The 21,574-nt window shown below is 38.5% G+C and overlaps 1 protein-coding gene across 2 annotated transcripts in view; it reads left to right on the top strand.

The window, feature by feature from the left end:
- CSGALNACT1 (chondroitin sulfate N-acetylgalactosaminyltransferase 1) overlaps positions 1 to 21,574 on the top strand; it is a 41,148-nt gene that overhangs the window by 3,857 nt on the left and 15,717 nt on the right. Inside the window, exons 3-4 of one of the 2 annotated variants that reach the window (XM_063422417.1) lie at positions 18,868 to 19,000; positions 19,815 to 20,071. The gene's annotated coding sequence lies outside the window, so the exon portion shown is untranslated. The remainder of the gene's footprint in view (positions 1 to 18,867; positions 19,001 to 19,814; positions 20,072 to 21,574) is intronic. The other variant, XM_063422418.1, reaches the window with a different exon arrangement.

Genomic DNA, 21,574 nt, shown 5'->3' with positions numbered 1-21,574 from the left:
AAATGAACATATTCAATGTTGTCCAGAGCTCTGTCTTTCTTCTGACATGCAGGCAGAAAGCTGATTGTCAGAAAATAGCAGAGAGCTGTGTGGTTTTTTGGTTTTTTTAAGGTACCTCAGTTTAGAATAGTTACAGTTCTGGATTCTGTTTTCAGGTTCATCATCAACAGGTTTATGTGTTTTAGGCTAAGCTGTACTATGCTAGCCCTGTTCCATGCCAATGGGAATGTTCTTAAGAGTACATTAGCATTGAACATTTTTAAGGATCATCTAGTTCCAACCCCCCTCCCATAGGCAGGGACACCTTCCACTAGATCAGGTCCCATTGCCTTGATAACACAGAAACATTACTCAGTACATTACTTGAACACGAGCATCATCCTCCTAAAGTAACAGAACAGTGATAGAAACGCTACTGAAGTTAAATCCTTGGAACTTTTTTTTTGTTTTTCCTCTCCATTGTGTGTCTGACAGTGGTTTGGCAATTTACTGGCAAGAAGATATGGAACAATATGCACTCCAGCAACCTTGGAACAGTGTGCGGATTACCCCTGGGAATTGTTTCTATTGGAGATGGTTGAGACAGCAAGAGATTTCTGGCTTGCTATTTCTTAAAAGAATTTTTTTTATAGCTGACAGTTCTTAAAATAGTTGACAGTTCTTAAATTGAATAATCCCAGCTTCCTTTCCAGAATAAGAAACTGGATCAAGATTTTCAAAGCCAAAAGTCTGCAGCCCAATATATCTAATAATAATCTGCTTAAAATGTTGCTCAGATTTTGACGCAATTCTCTTATTGTTCCTGTTTTGTGTATGGTGAAAAGACTCACACAGAATCTTGCCAGTGAGCCAGAGGCAAAACCCAAAGCTGGAATTAAATGTCCTGTGTTTAAGGTCACAGTTTTGCCTACTAGGGTATCTTTTATTGTATAGCCATCTTTAGAAATTAGAATCACTTATTTTTCAAATCAGTTGAGTGATCTGTAACTCCACCTGGTTTACTAAGATATCATTTCTTTTGAAAGTTGACTTAATAAAGAATTACAGGCCAAAACGTTCAAACCACGAGTGATTGAATATACAAAGGCCTCCCAGGCCTATGCACCAAGGCTTCAGCTTCAGACACTTTCATGTTACTCAGACCAGTACTGACAGCCACTGGTTTTTGTTGGGATAGCTCACATCTTCTGCTGGGATGTGAATGGTGAAAGGTAAGGAGATATAAATTATGTCACCTGTGCTGCTATTTCTGCTACCAAGGTGGTATTTCAACTACATCTGGGAGCACAGAACATTTCAGTCTTAAAAGTATGATTTTAGTAGTTGTATAATTTTAAGATTTTTTTCAGCATTTTCCCCCATGAACTGATTTCATTGAAGGTAGTTATGAAACTGCTGGCCGTGATCATAACAGAGTTAGACAAAGCTACATGTGCCAGGGATCAATGGTAAGCACTCAAGGAACCAAGTGGCTTCCAGTTTTGAAGGGTTTATTGGGTTCATTTTTATTTTTTAGCTTTTGTAGCCAGTCACCCAACCCCTGATAGGACAGTTAGATTTCAACTTGCCCAGACAAAAGTATATATTTGGGTTCTTTGTGTTCATGTATACTACAACTGATATTTTCATTAACATTTAGAATGACCACATATGTATCAACTTCCTTCACAGGAGGAAACTTCGAGTTTTATTTATTTTGAAAGGAGGAGCTTTACATCAAATAGTCTTTCCCCATGTGTGCATTTTAATGTGGAGCCAGTATTTTAGAAAAGCAATCCTCTTCAGTTAGAATAGTCTGAAAATAGAGGTAACAGTTTTGAAACACCCTTTGTACAGGAAACTTTGTGTTATTTTGCTTGTAAGAAGGTGTAGCCTCTTGATTTCAGGGAAGAAATTTTAAATAAACTTTGGGAAAACTTGTAAAAAGCTATTAGCAAAATATACAGTGATGTGTATCATGAATCGTGTTACTTGCACTGTTTTTTTCTCATCATACTGCTATTAAAAACTATCTGAAGGGAATATGTAACACATCATAATGTTACCTCTAATCCTAGCAAATTTAAACAGAAATATTTTAGATTAATGAACTTACTGTGAAAGTAGTGGTTGCTAGCTTAGAAACTGATACAGAGATTTTTAAGGCACAGGGATAGAAAACATGCCACTGACCTTTCAATTTACAGGATAGTGTAAGGTGATTTTATGAGATAAAAGTCAGTGATGAAGTTTTCTGGTGCTTAATTGAACCATATATATAAATTTATGAATTAATAAGCTATTCCAAAAATATAGTGGCTTTCCCTGAAAATTGTTCAGGAAATGAAAAGCACTTATGTAATGTTAAAGGAATGAAAGGAAAATTTCTTAGCATTAGAGAAAGGAAAATAAAGCTTCACTCTAAAATCCTTAGGAGCTAACTACACTAAGAAACTAGATCTCTGCAAGTGTAAGGTACATACAAAATTGTTTAGAGATCACTTCTCAGAACCTCTTAAAAGTATTGTCATGTATTGGTAGCCCTAGTTTTCAGATGGGTACAAAAAATGTTTAGAATTCTATGTGCATGGGTGTTTGCATTTGTCTAGTGTGGTTTAGACTTAATTTTTCTTCCTTGCTACTGTATCTGCCTTTTGCTATGATAGTCAGGTAGAAGCTGAAGAAGGTTGCTGGTAACATACCTTGGTTGCCAGCAATTCCAGGGAGTGGCAGGAGAGCCAGAACTATGGGGCTCCTGGATATGCCATGTACTCCAGCTGCGTGAGTATGTGCGAAGCAGAGCACTTCAGTTTCACCAAAGCACCTCTTACACTGTAGTGCTGGCTCTTCCTGGTTAGCACAGGTGGGCAAGTGAGCCACGTCCAAGAAAAATGTAAGCCTTTTTTAGAGATTTTACAGATGTATGTGACAGAGTTTTTCCAGTAAATTCAGGGCTGTAATTTTCTTACTTTCTTTGCAGTCCATCTGCTTGAGTTGGTGCAGGCTCATCTAGTGGTAGAGCTTTTTGATTTTTGCAGGGTACTTGTCCATTTCTCATACTCTGATTAAAATCTTTTGGGCTATTAACTACTACTAAGGTCGAAGCTTCAGAGCCCAAGTAAAAAAACTTGTCTGGCAACTACTTAGTAATCTTATAAACCTATTAAACATCAAAAGCAAAAGAGACACAAAGATGTAGATTAGAGTTATGAATTAGGATTTAAAATAAAATCTCAGTTTTACCTCTTTCCTAGGAGAAAGGAGCCTGTAAAATGCATTTGAAAATGCTTTGCTTCTCTTTAGAAACCCTCTGGCATTTTACTGAAGTAATCTTCATCTGTTTTCTAACTTTTATCACTATCAAGGATTTTTCACTTGTTTAATATTACAGTATGATTTCAATTTCATACAACTCCACCATGCCCTTTATGTGGGTCACATATTCCTCGTCCTCTGTATTGGTCTAGGATTTCCAATTATTTCCATATTCATGCAGCTCAGTCACTACATAGCCTATTGAAACAGGCAGGCTGCTCAATGTCTTTTCCACTCCAGGAGTAATTTGATCAGGGAGTGACTACATTATTTTTTCAGAGAGCTGAGCTGTGCGTGCCAGGTGATCTGCAGCGGAGAATACCATCATTATTAAAAGGCTTAGACGTTCCATGCCATTTGTGCTTCTGTGACTTGTAGTGCAGCTAACGGTACCGTCCTGATGTTTTTTCTCATATGCATGATTCAAATGTAGTTAGTTAAAGGAGGTAGAAAAGAGGATGGATGAATTAGGGGACTGTATTTATGCTGTATGAGATTGAGTTTCGAAGATGTTGGGTCCTGCAAGATCCTTCATCGCTGCTGTGTTTGTTTCACAGAAGTGCTGGTACTCGCAGAGCAGATGAAGTGTATTTCTTTAGTTTCCCTCTAAAGTTCCATTCTAGAGTTAAAAAATCTTATATAGAATTTTGATATTGGTACATTCACACGTAAATATTTCAACTTGCATAAAGCAGCAAAGGAGAGATTTGGCTGTGAGGGGAGAGTCATCAGGGAGTCCTTGCATCCATTATGATCTTCATCTGGGCTGATTCATATGCTCAACCAGAGGGAATACAAAAGCCTTGGCTGTCACAGGTACCTTAGGTCCATGAGAATTTCCTTCCACTGGGAAGAACCAAATGGATGTCCCTTGCTATCAAAGGGAGTCCAAGGGAAGGGTAAGCTCTTTTCCGGAGTTACCAAGGAAAGAGAGAAGGTGTGGGTGAGGCAGATCACAGAGTTCTGGTGTCATAAATAGCTGTGTTGTGTCAATTTCTTGCTGCTGGGGACTGTTATTTAGATAAACATCAGGTACAGGTGACAACTACATTTTTCTGTGGAATCCCTGGGCAGGATTACAAGCTTGTGGGTGTGATTTCATTTTTCTTAATTTTGATCTCTTTTTAATTTTTTATCATCTTTCATATTGCTAGTGATCCAGATTAAAATGAAGAATTCACTTGCATTCCTCAAGATTTTATCAAGTGAGAGGAGAAGAATTTCTAAATTGCATTGTTGTTTTTCAGATCAGAAAGCAACTATGACATGAAAACTTATCAGTAGAGAAGATTTGTTGCAATTCACAGAGGGAAAAACATGATTTGTTTGTGTTGTGTTGTGCTACCTATGTATAAATTAAGGCCTGGGTCTGCATTTGATTCCACATAAGCTGCAGCTAGAATTGGATTTTTGACAATCTCCCAAGCTAAAACTGACATGGAGCTGCCTTTGTGTTCACAAGTTCCCAAAATAGCTGTTTTAAATTAGTCCAGAGAAGGCTGAGGTGATACAGGAGGTAACACAGAAATGAGAAGCTTCTGTCTTGCCCAGTGTATTATTTGTCAAGCTTAGGATACCAAACTGGGCTGGAGTATCATCACTCTGATATATTGACGCTATTATCAATGCTACACTTTTGTGTTTTCTTCTATTGAATATTCCTATTTAATGCCCAGAAATTAAATTTATACTGAAATCTGGTAGGCCCCATTAATTGAATTTTGACTCCTACTCAGACAAGACATCGATTGTATGTTGTGATTATATTTCTGCCTTTTTGGTGCTTCACACTTTGTGTCCTCATGTCTGTCTCCAGAACATAGTCTCTTATGCTGAATATCTGCTTTGGTCCAGGCTTTCACCAAGTGGACAGCCTCCCTCTTAGGCTGGCCTAAATTGTAATTTACTTACCAAAATAATTTTCATCTTTCTTCAGGGATTTCAGTATGTGCAGTCCTGGCAGCCTGTACTTGATGTCTCTTTCCAGAATTCATTTGATTTCTCCTATTTTTTCCCCTGCCTTTATGTCTGATTAGTTTGATACCGTTTACATAACTATATTGTGATGCTAACTGCATTATCTCTGAGTAATCCAAGACAGGTAGACTGACATTTGATTTTCAGTGAAATAGTATCTGGCGAAGAGGTCTGATTTGTCTTCACAAATATATTCAGATGCAACGTATATATTGCCATACATTATTTGTGCAAGGATAGGCTGAAAACCTTCTGAAAGATGGACAATAATAATTCCTATGAAGTGATGTTGGGGTGCTTGGCAAGCCATGCAGGTATGTGCCATGGACCTGAACTTCCACGTGGTGGAAGGAAGCACAGTGAGACTGACAGAGATTAAAGAAGTAACTGATAATCTTTAAGCAATAGGCAAGTTCCTCTTTAGTTTCTGCATAGGAATCTGCGATCAATTTATGTTTATTGTTTATGTTTATTGTTCTCTGTCCTAGGAGCTCCATTAGCATTCTGAGTACTGAGCTGAGGTGTGCTTTTGGTCAGAGAGAAAGCAGAAACTTATGTGAGAAATTTCCTCAGAAAATGATTATTCCATATGGCTTGTGGGAGATATCTAGGCTATATTTTGACCTTGTATTTCAGGCTCTGTTGCTGCTCACCATGGCAATGGGAATATAAGTGGGGAAATGCTGGTTGTAAATAAGCACTGATACTTTTGATTCAACGGCATCACGGGACAGGTGGCTAGGAGTGTCTGAAGTGCAGAGCTGTGGGTCTGGGGAGACAGGCAGAAAGCCAGATAGCAATACCTGCCTAGGCTCACAGAGAAGGACTAAGCCTTCTAAGATGAAGATATGTGAGGGTGTGTCTTTTCTGAAATGTCTATTATTTTTTTTTTTCCTGCCCTGGTTTATTCAGTTCCAGTAAACAAATAAAATACGTTCTCTTTTTGATGTAGCTTGGCTTCACTACATTTCATAACAGTCAGAGGTGCCCAGAAAGTTCGTTTTAGCTGGATTCAGGCCCATTGGACTTGCTCAGATAAATACACTTAGTGGAAAGAGGAGTGTTAAGAGCTTTCTAACCCAGCCTACCTTTGGGAAGAACAAAAGCTGGCAGAGGCTGCATGGGGAAAATAAGAGACCAAATTGAGTTAGGGTCCCTGTGCACTCATCACTCCTTTCTGAGAAGAGGTGTGGTTCTCACCCAGGCCCTGCTGAGCTTTCTAAGGCTCTCCTGATGTTCTCTGCAGATATGTATGTCTTGAATATGTGGGGAGTTTTGTTGTTTTGTTGGGGTTTTTTTTCCCAAACATTTCAGAATCCAGGCCAGCTGCTACAGCTGCTTCCCTTCACCAAAACTGCTTCAAACCATGCTGAGGTTTTGTGGCTCTTTGTAGCTGCAAACCTGCTCACAGCCAATTTCCTCACATTACAAGGTTATTTTAGCAACATAGTAATTCTAAGAAGTTCCACAAATTCCCTAATATTTTGTCTCCATTTGTTTACTCCTCACTTCTTTTTTCCAAACATGTGTTTCCATCCCTTCAGCAAAGCAAAGCAAAGATATATCCTTGTGCTCCAACAAGGATATATCAATGCTGATGGAGAAGACTGGAGGAATGCTTGAGGACAGCACAATCCACAATTTAATCCAGTCCTTTCTGATTCCTAGGATTAAGGTTTCAGGTTGAAGCAGAGTGGTTTGTGTTTTCACAACCATACAGCTTCTTTGCATGCATGTGGTCTGAGCATTAAGCATCAACAATCAGAGCCTGCAAACAGCCTGATGCATTGGGAAATCTAGACTGTGCTGCTTGTTTACTTTGAGTATAAATGTAATCTTGGCAAGTGATCTCCTGTCTTGCGTACACAAAGTTTGTAAATTGATTGCTGAGCTTCTGTGGCATAGGCTGGGTAATGAATTTTAAAGTTTGTGTTTCTGTTCTTTAGTGACCCTGTGCACGTGACATGAAGGTGCAAAGCACGCCTGAAGCTCCTTTCAGATATTCAATCACAGTGTATGTGCTGAGCTCATCAGAGGGATTTGACACTTTGATATTGAATATATGAACTAAGGACTAAAAAAATTATTACTGTAATTTTCAATGAAGTCAGAGCATGGGCTGGTCTAAGTAATGGCTCTGGTCAGATGGTCTACTTGCAATGTTCATTAATAGCAGTTACTACTACTGTATTGATGTTTTGGACGGACAAAATGCTTTTCATAGAATCAGTACCAATTGACATTCAGCAGATAATACTGTTCTATGCCTTGAAAAGGATAGCCTTTCTTTTTTTTTTCCTATAAAATGAAACTAAAACTTCTACAATAAATCATTATGACCTTGGTAATAATTTAGTTTTTCCATTTAGGTGATACATAGATATTCTTTGCATTTTTTTATTCCAAGTAACTTGGGAAATAAGACAAACCCAAAGTGTCCTGATCCCAAATCATAGTAGCATTTCAGAACAAAAGGGAAATTTGTTGAGAACATGCCCTCTTATAGGGGGGAAAGTAGCAAAAGTTAATTAAATGTATCCAGCTATAAGGCTCTAAAGATAATTTTCATGTTATGTCTGCACCTTTGAAGTCTACCAAGGATGCATAAAATCAGATGTGTGAAAAGGTTTGCTTTCCATCACTATAGCTGATTTGCTTTCAGTAGGAAATTACAATTTGCAAATTCTTTCTGATTTGATTTCTTGGTAATTACTAAAGTCAACTGTTTGACTTCTTCATGTTATCTAACAATCATTAATAAGCTGTAGTGTCAGTATTCCTGATGTTATGTTCCTTTGAATACAGAGTATTTTGTCTATGGCACAGGTAAGAGTGTCTTGACAGTTTTCAGTTACAGTAGAACTAGTATTACATATTACAAATGTTCCTTTTCTAGTATCATGCCATCATTACCTTAATTCCTTGTGGAACTTCCTTTTTTTCAAGGGAAAAAAAATTAGTGACCATCCCAATAATACCCTTTTTGTGAGATTTTTGTTTTTTTGGTTATATGTTTCCATATCTCTCTAATGAAATGCAGAGTTGAGCTCTACTTTCACAGTGAATCATCTCCTTTTAGCATCTCCTTTCAAGTAGTCTGTGCACTGTTTTAGTTGTGTGAGAAACCTTGTCTAGATACCTCATTGCTACCAGGAAATGGCAATGCCAGGGTTTCAAAATCATGCACTTCTTGTGTAGAAAGTATTTAAAGTGTACAACTAGGCTGTCTTCTGCAGGTGTGGTGGAAGCATTTTCTCCTCATTTCGTGATTTTTTTCTGGTCAGCTTTGCAGACTAAAGTGGAGCACAATCTGAAAACTGACCTGTCTAATGAGTATAGCCAGCATCTTGCAGTATTGTGCTGAGGTGTGAGTTTGAGCTGAGGGATGGCTGTGTTTTGCCAGTGCTTTGGAGCATGAGAAGTTGCACTTTATTTCTCTGCAAGCCATAAAATGTGCTGGTAACAAATGCTCTCTTGCCTGATCCTCTAGTGCAGTGTGTACTCAGAAAAAGACACTCAGATTGAGCTACTCTGGAAAAGGAGGCTGCCTAAAAGAAAGTCTTCCTACCCGTTACAGCTGGTTGTCTTTTGTTTTGCCCCCTTTGGCTGAACACCAGAGACCCATATGTAGAGGGACTTCCACGTGCAGTTCAGCATCTGAGGAAGCCACTTCTCAGCTGCTCCTCTTGTCTCTCTTCAGGCTGGGAATCCTTTTCTGCCGGTGGTAATGAATATAGAGGGCCCATCCTATAACTGCAGCCTGGGGGTTCTGTGTGTAGCTGCACTCCTTAAACTGCAGTTTTCTGCTCATAAAGCAGAATGTGCCTGGAGGGAGTAAATTTCATGGGGCATCTTTTCTGGAATTCTAGAAGGATTATGTAGAGTCTCCATCCAGCAAATGGTGCACAGATCAAAATAGTCAGCCTGAGAGTGTGCCCTTCTTAAAAGAAGGAAGTGCAAAATGATGCTGTGAGATCATGGCAGGAGTATTTACCTCACATTTGCTCCTCAAATTCCTCCTAGTGCTCCTGTGTGACAGACTCATGTGAAATTCCAGATCTGCCAACAAATGAGGAATCTCACTGTGTAGCTGCAATATGTCCACAGTATTTAGTTTTAGACTCCTGATTATAAAGGCTAGATGAGGTTACAGAATTCTAATTTCAAGGTATTTACCCTTTTCTTACCCCTTTTCCTCTGGACTGGGGTCATAGTTTGTGACCTTACCATATTTAAGGTTTCCAGACTGATTGCCAGCACTAAAGCTTCATTTCAGTAGATCAGCCAAGTTGGTTCTGCCAGGGCCTTTGAAGTGGCTTGCACATCTATTAGGGAGGCAGAAGAAGCTGTGGGCCACCATCTGGTATTTAATGTCTTGCTGTCATAACATTCATTGAGGGCCCAACTGGACCTGACTTCCACTGTGCAAAGTGTTGAACAGCAAGGAGAGCAGTTGTTCTGGAAAGGTTTGCTTTGGGGAGATAGAAAATAGGTAGAAAAAAACCCTAGTGTTCAAGGAATGTTCAAGGAAGTTGTGTAGCTTGCATCTGGAGTAGACCCCACTGCCTGGGAGCCTGGACATTCCAAAGCGAATGCAGCAAGACCCCATGTAGAGCAGTTGGCTCTAACATTGCTGATAATGATGGCAATATTTGCCTCTGGAAGTTGGGATTAAATTGCTTTATTTCTTTAACCATCTGTTTGAAATAGCTTCTTACCATCCTTCACTCACAAATTACTTTTATATTGACATGCCATATTTTGCTGTTCTAAGAGCTTGTCAAAGGCTTACTATTTTTAGACTTGTAATAATGGATGTGTGCATGACTCCTCAGCTGGCATCCAGCTTGTTAACTCAGGCTGGTGCCTGGTTCTTGCATCTTTTTATATTTTGAGTCAACTGTACCATTTGAGGTAGAATACCTGAAACAGAGCAGAAGTAGGTGTATAAAACCAAAGGGGAGGCCAAGACCATTATATTCTTTACCTTTTAGGCTGAATGCATCTTGGGTGTGTTGGACTTGCTGGAGATGTGCTGAACTATTGCACTGTACAGGTTGGCTGGTGTCTTGCAATCTTGTAAAAGTAATTGAAGTTGGAAATAAAATGAATAAACAGGACAGTGGACTAGTGTCCTTACAGGGGGAAAGTCAGTGTGTAAAAGCTATCAGGAGGGTTTCCACTCCCTGGTACATTACCTTAGTTGAGTTGTGGTTTTCTGCAGTACACACTGTAATTACCTAAAATAAGTTAACTGGCATTGTTTGATGAGGGCTCTTCAGTGAAATAATCATGTGGACTAGGTGGTCTGGGGGAGCAATTGCCCCAGCCATGCATAGACAACTGATGGAGTAGGTGGTTAAATTAGCCAGGTAAATTCCCTGGGCTCCCATCAAGAATGTGGGTAGATGGAGTCCAAGAGACAATTCAAGAAGTAAGTGCGAGAGCCTGACCTTAGGTAATGTAATAAATGAGATCTCTCAGCATGCATGTTTCTTACAGTGAACAAGGCAGAGTTCTGCCTATGACTGTCTGTAAGATAATCATGTTCTTTGAACTTTCCAGTTATTTACATATAATACACTTTTCTGTGTCCTTTTTGACTGCAACTGAAGAGAATCAGGTGAAGTACTGATCAAGAAGAGTAGCGACTGAAATTGGTTGTCCTCTTTCAGAAGTAGCTAAAAGCAGTACCTAAACATGTAGTAGCATGCAGTTTCTCTGACAAGGAGATGGAAAAATACCAATTTTAAAGCAGTGGAAGTCAAAATCATGGTAAAAATCCAGAGGAGTAATGAAGGAAAGTAATATTTCCCAAAAAGAAGAAATTTTTTGTGCATATCTGGTACAAAATACAAATGCTTATGTTTAGGGAATAAATTGATCATGAAAATCATAAATTTATGCTTAGGAAATAGATTGATCATCAAAATCACAAACATTAATAATATTTCTTTGCTATACAAGATCTTTTTTCGCAATCCAAAGCACTTCGTATCCTTTACAAGATGCAATGTAAACTATTACATAGATGACTCATGTCATCTGCTCTATCAAGCAGTTTTTCTTATCTGTATTTTCCTTTAAGAACATAGGGATTTCCCACAGTTTCTTCAGTTTCACTGAGATTTTGTCATGCTTTCAATGCAAAGTCTATTGTAAAGGTAAGTGCCACAGGAGAGAATTAAATCACCCAAATCCCCTATTCATGCACTAACCTAGTGCTTAAAAATTCTCCCTCTATGTGAGCTTTGTTTAAACCAGGTGTGACTTGCTTTTTATCACGTGGTCCACATCCACATGCTGACACCATTTGCTCATATATCATTCTTTCCTGTAGGAACTTTCAGCTGCTGTTTTCCAGCTAACATGTTCCACCAACAGTTACTTTCCTTCCTCTTTTAGACAAAAGGCTGTTAAATTCTCTTGATGTTTGTCCTTAAGATGCCAGTCCTGGAAAACTCTGCCTGTTATTTTTGCTGCAGATGGAAAAAGGAGGTGCTTTTACATCCATAGGAGAACAATTTTTCTTTTTTAGGGACTAACGAACTATTTGTAGTGAGACATTTCACTGCTGTTTCTAACAGCCCTTGTTGAACCCTTGTTCTATGATAATAGAAAAACACGAGGAAAGAAAGTAGTGGAGATGTAAGGAGTTAAACTGAGTTAAACTGCCATGAGTTGGTGCTGAAAATGGTATGACTTTAATACTCCACAGAGAACTGGATTAAAAGGAGGCAAAGGGAGAAAACTGTAAAGGCACAGCAGCAATTTATTCTTTTTTTGTTTCATTAGCTTACATAGCTGTGCCAGCACACATCCTAGCCAATCTTTGTTAAAATAATAATAATGCTGTCATTTGAAGACGGGTTTCCATGTGGAGAGAAACAAAGTCTCAGTAGCATGAAGCTTCATCGCATAAGGAAAGTTCTTTTCTTTAAGTATTCTGGTAGGCTATGAGATTACACCCTTTTCACTATTCCTGTTCTTAAAAAACGTTGCACACAAGGAGCCAGGATAAACAGAAAACTACTTTCTTAAAAAAAAAAAATCTTTTAAAAAAATTGTTTGCATCAACTTTGATACAAAGTTATATCAAACCAAGTCAGATACTTCTGTGATACAATGAGGAAAAATGGTACAGAGTAAGATCATATTGTGTGCATTATTTAATAACTTTACATGATATAGTTGTGCTTCTGATTGAAGCCTGAAGTCCTTTCAAGGGATAGGCTCTTTGGAACTTTTTGGGAAATGCTGAGCTGACTGCAGGGTGTACTTCTGTTTAACAAAAGGGGAAAAAAGGATAGCTTTTGCTAGTAATGGAAACTGGCTTTACTTATGTTGTCAATCAGCTCTGTGTCAGAGAACCAAGATGCCTCTTGTGTGAACTGTTAACATTTAATGTGTTTCTAGATGAATGGCTATGTTTAAGAGCTATTGGCAATATGCAATAACTGCAATTAAAATCTCCTTAATAAACTACAGTTTTAATCCCAGATACCAATAGAGTCAATAAGGGAAATCCAGATACCAACTGAGTCAATAGGACCAATGAGAAATTATGTTTATAGCTGTAATTTGGTATATCAGAGAGCTGTAAAATAGAATATCAGACTTCTTGTTTGAATTGAGGTATCTTATAAAGAAATTGAAAGATAGATTCCATTTCCAATGTGATTTGAGATCAAAGAGATGACAACCAAAGTAACTGTGAGCAGGTGTCTCATTAACCTTTGAAAAATGTGGCTTGGTTTACCTAACTAAAGGATATAAAAATGTGATGACATTTTTCATAAAATTAAAAGAATATTTTTTCTTATACTTATTTGGCCAAAAGCAGTTTTCTGTGGACTTGTGTGCGTTTTGACACCTTCAAAGACACAAAAACTGTCAGGAGGTGGAAATATGAAGCACTGTGATTTGTGAAGTTAAAAGAAAGTAGGCATTTTTAGCCTATTGAAATATTTTATTTTAAAACAAATCTACATAAGTGATAAAATATCATACAATGGTAAGCATCTTCATTCTGTTGAAACCAATTGAACTGAATGAAAGTTTGTAGATAGCTGTGTTTTGCAAGGTAGGACCTGTTGTTCTCAGGTTTGGGGTTTCTTTCATTTCTTTTTGGAAGAAGAATTTCATGGTCAAGTGGATAGAAGACTGTATAATATTAAATGTAAAAAAGCCTTCCTTTCTTTTCATCTCTACCCAGAACTTTTCTGCAGAGTCTTTCCTGTGATTTATTTTTTCAAGTTCCCATAGTAAAGAATTAGCTAGTTTAATGAGAAAGATGAAATCAGTGAGATTGAAGTACAATGTCAGCCCCAAATAAAAGAAAAATGAAAAAGATATCTGGAAGCATTTTCTAGAAAAACGGTTTTACTAAAATAACTGAAAGAGCTTGGGCTTTTCAAAGAATTGCTAGGAGATTGTTTCCTGGCATATCAAGGAAATGCTGGGTCTTTGGCCAAAACCACTCAACAGTGGTGAGACCTTGTGGCATGTTGTTTCCAAGTGAGCACTAACCTGGAGGAGGAAGGAAATGGGGCCTGAATCAGGGGCCTGGCCTCTTCCTGTCGATCAGTACAGACCAGACTGACAGGGAAATGCAGAACAGTGGAGCTTGGGGGTTGTTACATGAGCTGTGAGAGCTGTTAATGCTGCATGTATTAGTGTTCTGTGCAGAGCCTGGGTAGCTTCTCTAATACTGAACTAGGTTGCAGTTGTTTTCTGGCTTCCTGATTATTAGTTTGTAGCCTGAAACTTGCTTTTCTCCTGTTATGTAAATCATAGATGAAAAGTAATCTTGGTCAGCAAAATTAGTACCTATCCTACTAATTTTTGATCAGCCTAGATAACCTACCTAACCCTTGACAGGCTGACTGTCAAAATGGATTTTTTCTGTTGTCTCCTTGCTCTTAATTATTTTATTTAAAGCTGTGTATCTGTACCACACTACTCAGAAATTTTCATTTCATGTACAAGGAACTCAGAATTTAGGGCTCTGCGTTACCATAAGAATATAACATTAGACTTGTGAGAGCCAGATGTCTCATCTCAGTTCCCACATGCTGGACTCAGGAGAGAGGAAACCTCTTCCCTTGCCAACTCTGCTGGAGTTAATGAAGTTCAAGTCCACATCTAGCTTTGTACAGAGCATTCTAGCTGTACCAGGGATTTCTGGCAAGGAGAGGAAGACATAATCTCCAGGTCAGGCTGGTTTGTTCAAACATCTTAAAACTCTGTTGCTACCTTACAGGGACTTTTATAGTATAGATATCTCCAGTGACTGTACTTTATCACCTCACAGACTCTCTGAGATCAGGGGGCTTTCACTGCACTGTAGCTGAAGGGCTGCCTGGCAGCTAAACATATGAAAGGTTCTACAGCCTTGGCTAAAGAGGTCCTAGTTAAATTCTGGAAGAGACACAAACTGCTTTCCATCCTGCAGCTCAGCCTAGCTAGGCTTTCCTGTTTCTGGACACAACTTAGCCATGCACATTTATGCGTTTTTATCAACAGATAAATGATGCTTTTTCTTAATTAGGTGTGTGTTAAACCTTGCCTGATTCATGACCTACATCACAGGTGTGCATACACTGGGCTTCAGACTTCATTGAAAGTCTGGCTGTGGTACTGTGGATTGTATATCTGGCAGAATCCTTGGAGTTCCTCACATAAAGTGACATTAATATGAACTTTGTACAGGAAAGTATTTTAAGTAGCTGTCATGAAGAGATGTGTCTAAGCCAACAAGAATTCACAAAGTCTGCCCGCATAGGTGTAGATCTCTTCAATTTTACAGGCCTTGCTGCTGCTGACCTGAGTTAGTTTCATAAAGCTGTGGTCATCTTCATTCTTAAAAGGAATGACTGTTCATTCCTGTGCTGGCAGTCAGTTTTCTTTTGCTTGTGTAAATCACTGAGGTTGCATGTGTAAACATTTCAAAGTGAAATAACAGCATTTTTTCCCCAAGTCCAGAATTAAATGGATAAGCAAAATTTATCCCATTATTTGTTTTAATCAGGAAATACTAAAGGCTTTTGTAGTTTATCCTTATTACTCTGATTCTGAGATATTTCAGCTGGTATAGATTGGTGTTAGGTTAAAGCTGAGTTAGTCTATCTGCATGTACTCTCTACATGCAGAGAAATTGTTGAATTAGATCTTAAAATGAAGTAAATTAGAGTAGCATTATTCAGCTGTTCTCTGGCTGTAACTTGTCCTTGTTTTGTTAGCTAATTTCCTGCAAAAAGAAAGAGTTATCACCATGCTGCTATATTAGATGTTGTACAGGGCTCTTGCAGCATCATGTGATTGGAGAAAAATGCTCCTCTTCTACACATCTACAAAACAGAGATGGTATTCACCTAAATGGAATTAAAGTGACAGTTATGTTCAGAAGATGCTGATCTTCAGCTAAGTTGGACATCTCAGCTCTCTAGCCCTACCATCAATTTTTAATTCTGGAAACTATGCTGGTTTGGTAATCTGCTCTTAAAAGACAGGCTGAATTCCAGCTCAACTCAAGAGCATATTTTTCATCTCCATTTTAGCAAAGTTCAAAACATTTTTGGAGCAACTGAATTCCTAAAACTCCAGGCCAAAGTCTGGTAATGAGAAATTAGAGACCTTTAGAGAAAAGCCTTGTTATTTCTTTCTTGCAGTAGCATGGAGATGGTCTTTTTAAGTCACAGCATCTCTGCAGCAGCAGTGCATGCTTGTCATCTCTTCTCTGCATTTTCTCTCACTAGATGAGGGACAGAGGGGTGGAAACTCGCAGGAAAGCCCTGTGAAGGCTTTTGGAAGTGCCCTGTAGTACCCCCAGCTAACAGTTGCACAGAGGATGTGCAGGTTACACATCTATAGATCACTGTGTTTAGCAGAGAAGGATGGTGTGTTTTGGTTGTGAAGTGGAAATCTGAGTACCTTGTACAAAAAATAGCATTCCTGATAAAGACCCTTGCAAGGGCTGGTTATTGATCTCTGGAAAACTGCCAAGTCTTACACAGATAACATTGTTCTGGGGCGGAGAAATCAGTTTTAGGAGTGTTTTTGCAGTAACTTGAAGTAATAGGAAAAAAAATTTTGTCAGAAAAAAATGTTATTGGTGTGTGGAGATAATTTTAGGTGTTACACTGGTTCTTTCCAGATGTAGTTAGAATTACTGTTTAACCTCTGTGGTTTTTTGCTTTAAAACTAGTTTGCTTAACAGTGGAGAATGGGAAGCAATTGTGCTTCCACTCTTGTGTATATATATATATACACATGGATAAACCCTCCCCTCACAGAATGGGTATGCATTGGGAGGACAAAGGGAACTCAATACTACTTTTGAGTGCTTTATTTAAAGCAGAAATAATGATATTGTACAAGAAATAATTATCACTGGATGTCTATTGTAACAGTAATAATGGCTACTGTAAAAGTTGAAACAACTCTAGCATGTTTACTGCATATGACAGCAGAAGACTTTAAGAGTAATCTTGATTTCTGTTCTGGACTGTCTTCGGGAAAGTTGCCTTCATGAGCAATGAGAGCACATGTAAGTAAATGGTCTAACACAAGTACACATGGACTTCAGAAACCAGCTAACGTGGCACAGGAGATTAAGTTGCTGCTTTACCCTGGTAAGAGGAGCCCAATTATATTAGTAGAAATGGGGTCTAGATACTAACAAAGGCAAAAGTTAGGACTCCTGCACTGATTTTGTAGCTTCTAGAGTGAAAAGTCTATAGCAGTATCTGAATGTAAGGTGCTTCTTGAATGAAGCAGCTACTTCTCAGTTCCCTTTCAAAGGGAAAATATTGTATTTCCAGGACTGTTAAAGCTTTGAGGGTTTCTTCTTTTGAAGTCAGCTTCTAACCATTGTTATAACCTATTTGCAAGATGATCAGACTGTGTAATTGTCCTTGTGTGGGCACGGTTAGATGTTGAGAATTTCTGAGAGAATGTGTGACAATGTGAAGTTTTCTGTTGAAGATGACTCTGGAATCAAAGATTGGGAAATTAAGAATTTTACAGTAAGTTGTCTACTATCTTCAACTATAAGCATTTAGCATTTTCATTCTGGATGCTATTTCTTACTACTCCTTTATTTGGATTGAAGTTTGGAAACCAGACTTTTAGACTTTGAATGGTTTGTTTGCGATGTGTGAGTGTCAACCCAAGAGGGATCAGTGGAATTTTTAACAGGGGACAATTCAAGAAGGTTAAGAAGGTGCATCCAGTCAGTTTATCAGACAGGCTTTTTTCTTTATTCAGCCTTGTGTTTAATTCAGCCCTGGACAGATGAACTGGGCTGAGAAGTAGGTGAGAAATCATGATCTGGACATAAGGAGAAATGTAATTAATTTTTGCATAAAGTGTGTAAATTGTTATGTGAGAGTAACTTTTAATCCCTGTGACATGTCCTATTCTACTGAGTGTTTTGGATTTCTGTTGAGAAGCTAAGGGGAAAAATTTTGTTCCTAACATTTAAAGCAGACTAATTTGTCTGCAGTGCTATGCACAGTCCTTGTAATTAAGAAGTTCAAGGCAAATTACAAGTGGCTGCAGAATGCCTTTCTCTATTTTTGTAAGGCACTTAAAGTCTGGGTGGAACATCTGTTTCCTCCTCCCCACAGCTCATTTCAGAGATTATTATGATTCTAGTGAAATCTCACAGTGACATGTGCTGCTATCCAACGAAGATGTTTCAAACACCTACACAAAACCTAATTGCAGCTTCTGCCACTTACCACCTCTACTGAAAAAAAACCAAAATAATAGGAATTTCAAAGTTTTGTGAGCTAAAATGGGAGTTGCCAGTCTGAATTACACCTACAATAAGAAGTTGTGGCAGAAAATACTTAAAAACGTGGAATTATCTGGCATTGCTCATCTCTCATATGCTGAGAGATCATTGCCTCTGCAAACATGACTGAGCTTTTGTCATTCATTTCTGTCCTCAGAATGAGGACTGCAGAAATTGTGGAGCTCAGAGAGGAGATACATAGAGATACTTTGGTTTGAGCCCCTTTCTCCTGCAGAGATTCTCAGTGTGGTTTTTGAGAATCAAAAATTCAGACTTGAAATACATTGTCATTTCTGTACAGAGATGAATTTTCTGTATCTCTACAATCTAATAAAAATTCAGATGTTGGTGAGAAACAGTGATGGGTGCACGCTATCTGAAATTTCAAACGAACCAACTTTCCAATTTTTGCCACTCCCTGTGATTAGGTGCAGCGCCCTCCACTGTGCAGAAATGTTTACAGAGTGCTTAAAGTGATGACAGAATCTGTTTCTGTGTTTAGAGCGTTTTTGGGGCCCAGCTCCTTGAAAACAAGTGAAAGGCACCTCTGTGAGCTGAGCTGACCTCTGGCTGGGCTAACAGGTTGAACTGAGGTTGAAGATGTTTTTGGAAGTGAAGGCTTTTTTAGAATTAATGTCCTTTTCTTCATCCACCAGACTAATCACTGCATATTTGTTACAGCTTCTCTTTGCAAAGAGACTAATACTACTTGGTGCAGCTGAGTGCTGTGAAATACAGAGGCGTTTTTGTCAGTTCCTGGAAAAAAAATCTGACAACTCAGTTTGTCTTCATTTCAGTTGGTGTGAAACCGTGTTGGTCTGGTGAAATCAACAGAATGGTTGTTAGGAGGAGTTAACATCCCTGGCTTTCTGGTACTTGCCTGTGCAGCTGAGATGCCTTAGCTGTGACGACCTTTGGTGTTGATTTAAGGTAATCTGCTTTTTTTGGCACTGACCTGGATTAGGACTCCTTTTACAAACATACCCATGAGATAGGAGTACAGTAACAGCTGTATATTTAAATGCCAGTCACTCTAAGGCAATACCACTGAAGTTACCAGTACAATTTAATAAGACAGATCCAGAGGGCAAGCAATGAAAGCTTCTTGTCAGGATGCCTCCAGTCATGATGGTGAAATCCCTGTGAAGAAGGTTAAAGTCTCCATGGTCTCAATCCCTTACTATGAAAATGGTATTTCAAAGGACAAAGTAGCTCTGTTAATTTACTGTCGTGAAATGTTTATAAAGATGCATCTTTGATGGAGGGATTTCAAACCCTCCATCAGAAAAGAGATATATAGAAAAAGAGATAGAAAAGAGATATATAGAAAAGAGATAGTACCCTGAAGAGAGAGACACTATATTTTAGTGAAGATAGCTATCTATATACACATATATTCTAAGGTCAACATTTGAAGAGCTCTTTGCCCAAAACTCAAATCTGTTGCTGCTTATGGAAATGAAATAGTGTGTTTATCTAAGCCATTGAGATGTAATTTCAGTTTATACCATGTTAGTACAACTAATCCTTTCACTGATGTTCAGCTTCTGCCAATTCAGTCAATGGACTAATTGTGTGAAGGAAAGCATACAAGCACAGCAGTGTTTTATGTACTACATCTCACCACTTCCTGACCCTGTCTCCCTGCACACTACCTTCTTACAGTCTTCTAGCCAGATCTGTTGTACAGTTAGAAATGCCCAGATTAATTTTCCCTGCTTTGACAAGCTCCTTTACATTTCAGGAGGCCAACATTTTTAGTGCATCCATAGGAAGCGTCTCCACTACAGGCTTTCACCACACGAGAGACAGACTGAAGATGTAGGCAGCTGACAAATGTGAAAGCAATGAAGAGGTGTTCTGAGGTTGACAGTGCTTTTCATAGTACACACATTTTCTGGGAAAGGCATAAGAAGGGAGATAAACAGGCAATGATTTTGGCAAGCTGAGAAGAAGTTGCAGCAGATCAAGATGTTCCAAAGAGAAGATCACATCAAAAAGGTAAGGGTGCCAACTTCATCTTGTCCTTTTCTCCTGCTGCTTGAATATTTTCTTGAAAATCAGCAAGTCTTCCTCTGAAAAAGCTGATATTTTCTGGAGAATCCTATAAATGCTATAAAAGTAATTTAACATTACTTTGAAAAAAATACATTACTATTTTTATGACTCATTCCAGCCCCCTCAATTCCTGCTCAAAGTTGGGTTTTTTCCCAGAAGCTCTGCAAACTGATAAAATAATAACAGTCCAAACATCAGAAATATCTCTGTGTAACTGCTGCATATGGAGTAATAGTCAAGATGGGGTGGGGGGGAAGCCAGAGAGCAGTTTTTAGAAAGTCCTACATAAGACTTTGATTTGAGACTAGAAATAACAGAAAATAACTCTGAAAGTCTTATTCTTAGTCAAACTGTTTTTACTTAAGTGTGTGCCAGCAAAGATGTATGCCTAAAAGGACTGTGAGTTTCTCTGTCAAAACAGTGTCATGATGTCATGCATGCATCCAAGGGAAGATCATCAAGGGGTTAATTTGATTGTGTTTGTGTCTAACAATGTGTAATCTAGGATGTTACTCAGCCTAGACCTAAGTATACAGTCAGCTAAGTAAATGATGAAGTTCCTTGCAACAGCATGGGTTTGGGCCAAACTCAAGGGATTTTGAAAATCCCTCTAGTAATGTTCTCAGCACAATTGTTTTCATGGAGCTTATAGCTAGATCAATATTCAATTTCAATCATCTAATTTTTTTCCCTTTTCCATATATACTTGACAAAGTTTTATTAAAATTTATAATGTTCCCAGTTCTACATTCTCTGTGGTCTTTAGTCCTGAGCAGACTGGAAAACACAGTAGTACTGTACATTTTTCCACAGCTTTTCACAGTGTTATAAGAAACAGAAGAGGGTCTTGAAATGTTAAAATAGTGTGCAATGATGATAGTTTCAAAATTGCAACAAAGCTTCTGCTAATTTTGAGTAAAATTCGTCTGAGTGATCCTGGAAAATATCCTCTTCCTCATTATTTGGTTTTTATGGGAGCATCTGGTAGATATGTCAAACAATTATAGTTGTAGTAATTTGCCTTGATAATAGTTTTTAGTTTTCTGGTTATCAGATTTCTCCTCCAGGTCAGGCTTCATATGTTTGAAGGGACTATATTTGTCACCCGGTATTTTGGAAAAGCATACCTGGAAGCTAAAATGTACGTGATAGCTGTCAGACTGAGTGAAACTTGAGTGAACACTCCAAGATATGAGAACATTCGAAGGGCTATCAATGCCTGGATGAACTGAGCACTTTAGCATCTGACTACAAGACACTTCCTAGTTAATTCTGAAGCATAGGAGTCTTTGAGGCCTGGACTAGTTTTCCATAGGCAATGGGCCAAGCCATGTTATTAACAATGAATGGGAATCCATACAGGATGTTCCACATAAAGATCCTGGCATCTTTAGGGTCTTAGCCCAAGCACTTCACAGCTTTGAGATCCACTAGAGCAGCTGAGAA

The sequence above is a fragment of the Prinia subflava genome, chromosome Z, assembly GCF_021018805.1.
Source record: "Prinia subflava isolate CZ2003 ecotype Zambia chromosome Z, Cam_Psub_1.2, whole genome shotgun sequence".
Lineage (NCBI taxonomy): Eukaryota > Metazoa > Chordata > Aves > Passeriformes > Cisticolidae > Prinia > Prinia subflava.
This window is presented reverse-complemented; position numbering and strand designations above follow the sequence as displayed.